Here is a 5,751-nt window from a genome sequence, read left to right on the forward strand (position 1 = left end):
ACTTCCATGAAAATCCTTAAGTCCAGTTCACAGAAACAGAAGAGAATGGAGGTTGCCAACAGTTGGCTGTTGGGGGAAAATAACATGTCAATCAAAGAACATAAATTTCAGTTAGACTTCTAGAGGAATATGTTTAAGTCATTTGTTATACGTCATGGTGACTATAATTGATGATAATATATCTGACTTTAAAATTGGTAATGGTGTAGGTTTAATTGTTCTCAACACACAAAACATAGGTGTGTAAAGTGAAGTGTAAGTTACATAGTTTGCTATAAAATGCTTATATATCAAAATATTGTCTTATATCTCTTAACTATATATAATTGCATGTTGATTAACATTTAAAATATTTTCATTAAGAAATAAATATTTTAAATATGCTGGTAAAAATCAATATTTTTAAAAACAAGCCAGGCGTTGGTGGTGCATGCCTTTAATCCCAGCACTTGGGAGGCAGAGACAGGCGGATCTCTGTGAGTTTGAGACCAGCCTGGTCTACCAAGCGAGTTCCAGGACAGGTTCCAAAACAATACAGAGAAACCCTGTCTCGAAAAAAAAATTAAAACAATTATATATTCACATAAGGCAATGAAATATTTAAGTTGTTTTCAAAATATAAACACAGAGATAAACCTAGAGAATAGATTTAAGCAATAGAATCACCTGAGTCAAATGCCTTCTGTCAATGTTGACTAGTTGACTAGTTTTAACTATGATTTCATGAAGGAGACCTGGGCTACAGCCAGGTGGGCTCCATGCCTGATGGGACATCTAGGCCAGTGTTGGCTTCACCTGGAGTGTTGTAAGTGTTGACTCTGTTACATCAGAGCCCTGTCAGTCACCATCACCAGAACTGAGGTACTGGCAGACACTAGCACTGTCAGTCAGAGAAACCCCTCCTCCTAGGGCAAGCTTTAGGGAAATACAAAGAACCTGGACACAGATATGCAGTGTCTCTCCCAGACCTTCTCATCCTTCAGAGACTATTTGTGGTAACTAAATTTTCCTTTTCTTTTGTATCCCCTTTGGCGCCTTCTCCCTTCCAGATTGCTAACACATTAGCTTTGTCTGTCCATCTGAAGTATCTTAAAGGGCCTTTGACCTTTTTAATCTATAAATGTTTAAGAAATTCAATTCAAATTTTGGGCAAACATTTTCAAGGGAATTACAAAATAGGTCTCTCCATGGATGTCTAACTCTTCTCTTTTCTTTACCAAAATCTCTTGCCACTGGATTGCATTTGAAGAAAAAAGACTAGTGGGGTGTTTCATATACGTTTTGACAAAGCAACTTCTGTCTCCAGTAGAGTGGAGTCAGAAATTTATCTATTGAGCAGATCACATTAAAAAGGCTACTAGTTCATTTGTTCACAAGTCTACGCTTAGGCTAATTAGCCCCTGTGGGTGATTATTCTGGCTCTCTTAGAATCCTCTGGAGTCCAGCATTCTTGGTCAGGTCTCAGTTCTGTGACCAGGGTATGCAGTCATCTGAGCTCCCCATGCCTTGTTTTCTCAACTTTGAGATGGGGAGAGGTGTTTAGAACAGCTCCTTGGTGTGGTCGTTAAATCTGTTCACACGTGGAAGACAAAGAAACACCCAAAACATTTGGTTGGAGAGAAGCCACCAGGTGTCTGGCCAGTCAAAGAGGAAGTCTAGAAGATTGCCCTAGTTTGTCACAGAAGCACAAGAGAAACTTGATGCTGCTGCTCGACACCACCAGCCCCAGTAGTTACTTGTCAAATATGAAGCAGGTCAAGTCTATCACCCCTACCTTACAAGAAAGTAGATACTTAAAATTATCCACATCCTTTGGAGTTAGAAGGTCATTATCTATTCAAAATTTAAAGTGCATTCTTTCTACAGTCTTACCTGCTAGTATGTTGGCAGCAAAGACCAAATAAATACAATGCAGACTTGCATTTCTTTTAAAGCGCACTGTTAAAATATTTGACTGAAAACATGGAGGCTCATAATATTATAAAGGCCTTGCACAAAATTTTGGTTATTAGAGATCCATGCAAGACTTTGTTTTAGATTTTGGGCTTTCTACAATATCTAAAATGTATTAACTCAGATAAATAAAATTGATAATTGTAATTCATATGAGTAACTTGTTAGAGAAAACATGTTCATTGTTTTCTTCTGGCTATTCTTATTAATTACAGTGTTTTTGTTGAACCTCAACAAGTGATGCATATAAATGCCCTCATACCCAGGGAAGCCACAGTGAACTCCTTTCTGAAGAAGTAACCTGGTCTTGGAAAGATGGAAGCCTTGAAGGAAACATATCAACCCAACATAAACAAGAGGTGACAGCTTGTTGCAGAGATCATTTTCCAGGAGGTGAACTGACTGCTCCTGATCCCGAGTTCACAGTTCCCAAGTCCACTGCTAACCACCTTGGGACTTCAAAATGGTGTGAAATAGGAAGCTAACCACAATCCCTCAGTTGTGCTGGTAAGCATGGAATGAACCAGATGTTAGGTTGGTTGTGTGCTCATTTTCCTCGCTTGGGCTTCATTGTGTGTCATGTGTACTCAGCTCTGCAGAGAACACAAAGACCAGTTCCTGCCAGCTGTCAGGCATTGTCAAACAGTGAGATAAATTCTTTATATACTTTGTTATTTAATCTTTAAGCAACTTGGTGAGGTGAATGTCTTAACCCTATTTTTCAAAGACGGGAACTGAGACTCAGGTTGGTTTTGTTCAGTGTCACAAACCTATAAAGTCCTTTCTCTAGAGAAAAAAAGGAAAAGGTGCTGTTTTACATCAAACCCTTGCAACACACTGGCCTGGGAGGCTCACAAGTATGATAAACATATTTCCCAGCTTGAGAGTCAGCAAGTCTGAGATAAAGGCTCTGGCCCTTTGGGCGTCTAATGACAGCCTGGCTCATAGGTGGTCATCCTTGCAAAGGAAAAAGGATGAAGAACTCCCTGGGGTCTCTTTAATAAGGGATTAACCTATTTATAAGAGTGGGTTGGCATCTGCATTCTGTCTATTGTCTATTTATATTTAAATATCTCCATAACAATGTATTTACCTAACACCTATAAGCCAAATAAATTCTATCTAAACATTCATGAGATCCAATGTTGTTCAGGGTATGACTCTCATTAAATTAATAACTATAAAAATGTGTGGAATTTAGCCAGGTGGTGGTGGCACATACCTTTAATCCCAGCACTCGGGAGGCAGGCAGAGGCAGGAGGATCTCTATGAGAGACCAGCCTGGTCTACAAGAGCCAGTTCCAGGACAACCTCCAAAGCCACAGAAAACCGCTGTCTCAAAAAACCAAAAAAAAAAAAAAAAAAGAAAGAAAGAAAGAAAGAAAAAGAAAAGCGGAATTTGTATGCTTTTTCACCGAAGAGCTAGCTATATCTGATGCCCTACATCTATTGTGGGAAGATATAACAGTATGAAAATACCATGGGAGGGAGCAGGAAAGACAATTCAGTAGTTGAGAGAGGTTGAGAGAGTTAATACTCTTGTAGAGGACCTAGGTTCAGTTCCCAGCACCCACATTGAGAGGCTCACAACGATCTATAAGTCCAGCTCCAGGGGATCAAACACCCTGCTCTGGCCTATGAGAGCACCTATAGGCACGTGGTATACACCTATACCCTCGGACACACAAACATAAAACAAAAATCTAAGCAAAATGTTTAATATACCATGATATTCATTATAATAAGGCATTATAGCATCTTTTGATTACAACATAAAAATCTTTCACTATAGAACTAAACAGCTCACGCAATTCAAACAATAAGATATAGTAGAACCTTAAAGGAAAGAGGTGGCCACTAAGAAAAGCATTAGCTGAGATACACATCTGCTATGTAATCATAATCTTACCTCAAGCTTTATAGGCAGGCTGTTTCTAAGAGGAAAGGGGACTTTCTCTGTCTGATAAAAATGAGAATTATTTAGGACAATGTGAAAAGATGAGAAATCTACCAGGATAGAATGGCCGTTAACTAGGCAACCATGTTGGAAATGCCCAGTAGAGGCTTCAGACCCCTCACCAAGGATCTTCACCAACTGTCCCCCAGACTGCAGCCAAGAGGAACCTCTCTTGTGAGACTCTGACTTAGGCTTTGGACACTGGTTTCAGTGACAAATTCGGAATGCCCACTGCACTGGGCAGAGCTGAAGCGCCATGTCTGCTTTAGTGTCTACTTGGGTTACTTTCTTACTGACACAATTTTTCAGGGAAGTGAACTTCTGTAATTATGTTTTGTTTTTTGTTTGTTTGTTTGTTTGCTTTTCGAGACAGGGTTTCTCTGTATTGCTTTGGAGCCTGTCCTGGAACTAGCTCTTGTAGACCAGGCTGGCCTCGAACTCACAGAGATCTGCCTGCCTCTGCCTCCAGAGTGCTGGGATTAAAGCCGTGGGCCACCAATGCCCGGATGAACTTTTGTAATTTTGAAACTCTAAGTCCTGGAACAAAGAAGCTAAGAATCAGCAATTGTTTTGAACTTTATTGACCAATGCCAAAAAAAAAAAAAGTTTTTGTTGTTGTTTTGAGACAGGGTTTCTCTTTGCAGCCTTGGCTGTCCTGGAACTTGCTTTGTAGGCTAGACTGACCTCAAACTCACATAGATTCACCTGCCACTGTCTCCCCAGTGATGGGATTAAAGGCCTGTGCCACCACCACCTGGCACCAGTGCAAAATTTTTCAATTCCTGAATGTGATATATGTGTCTTTGGAAGTTTAAGTACCTGTATGTAGGCATGCTCCTGTGGATACAAGGAGGCTAGACAGGAATCTTCTTCTGAACCAAAGTGCCTTCCTGAACCTGAGGCTCCAGTCTCATTGACTGTAAGCCCCAGGGATTTCTGTCTCAGCCCCTCTCAGAGCTGGGTTTACAGGCATGTGGGACGCTCAACGTGTTAAATGTGTGCTGGGATCCGAACTCTGGTCCTCTTGGTTGCACAGTTGAGTCATCTCTCCAATCCATTCTTTTTAATTTTGCTATTAGTAGTTTATAGATTGTTTCTTTATGGGTTGTCTAATTTTTTTAAGTATGTTGTTTGGTAGTCCTCTAGCTGGTACCAAGGAAGGGTCCACTCACTACTTCTTAGAATTATCTGAATTATTTTACAATTATAAATACATTATTAATTGAAAAGCAAATGTGTTCCTTGAAAGGAAAGATTTAAAACCACAACTTGAGAATCTAGCTAGGTAAATCCTAGAAGAAATCCACTGGATGACTTGATATGTTTCTGCCCACATGTAACTAAGATAAACAAAACAAAAAATAAGATAAAACAAAAAAACCTACATAACTCCATATTTACTACTAATGAGGAAAACATGCCATATTTACTAGTAAAGAACTTTGTAAGGGTCTGGGGAAATAGGTTAGTCAGTAGTCAGTAAAATGTTTCCATGAGGAGCTCAGTTGCATGCCCAGAAACCATATTTTTTAAAGTCACATGTGGAAGTATACACTTGTAACCCTGGCACTGGGAAGGCAGCAACAGAGAGCTCCCTAGAGCTACCTGTCCAGCCAACCAACCTAGCCTAATTGGCCAGTAAGAGACTCTTCTCCAAAAACCAAGGTTAACAGCTCCCCAAGGCTGTCCTCTGGCCTCCACACATGTGCACACACACCTGCCCACACATGAACACACTCACAAGAATTTTGTGACTAAAGACACGAACAAAAAATGCATAAGAAATTCCTAAGCTTTTCCCTCATTGGACCCATGTCTGGAAAGCAACACGGAGAAATGGC

This window comes from Mesocricetus auratus, unplaced genomic scaffold (genome assembly GCF_017639785.1).
Source record: "Mesocricetus auratus isolate SY011 unplaced genomic scaffold, BCM_Maur_2.0 Super-Scaffold_100676, whole genome shotgun sequence".
Lineage (NCBI taxonomy): Eukaryota > Metazoa > Chordata > Mammalia > Rodentia > Cricetidae > Mesocricetus > Mesocricetus auratus.